This window comes from Herpailurus yagouaroundi, unplaced genomic scaffold (assembly GCF_014898765.1).
Source record: "Herpailurus yagouaroundi ecotype Mexico unplaced genomic scaffold, PumYag 182, whole genome shotgun sequence".
NCBI lineage: Eukaryota > Metazoa > Chordata > Mammalia > Carnivora > Felidae > Herpailurus > Herpailurus yagouaroundi.
Window position 1 is genome coordinate 4,997,775 of NW_024412413.1, and position 448 is coordinate 4,998,222.

Consider the following 448-nt stretch of genomic DNA (forward strand, 5'->3'; position numbering starts at 1 on the left):
GGGAAAGACCGCTCATGCGGCTAAGGGAGGGGCCCCCAGAGGACGCACGCCAGTAGCGCCTGGCTTCAGCTGCCACAGTTCCGACAGCGCGGGGAATCCTGGGGATCTGGAAGTCACCTGCCACAGAAGGTCCTTGTGGCTTTGGATCGCCGAGCAGTTTCATCCAGCCACCAGAGACCGCACATTCACCCACATCCATGCCTGAGACCCACGGCCGGCTGAGGGGTGGGTGCCAGGGGCTCACTCCGCCGCCCCGGGCCTCCAGTGGGAATCCCCACCGGCTCCCAGTGTGTGCTCGCCCCCTCCTCTTTGCCCCGTATCACTTGGTGGCAGCCCTGTCTAGCTTGAGACCTGTTCCCGTCTCCACGCGGGTGACATGTGGCCTTCGCCTCAGCCCCTTCAGCCACCCACACGGTCCGTAGGTCTCCAAAGCCTGTGTGTAGCATGC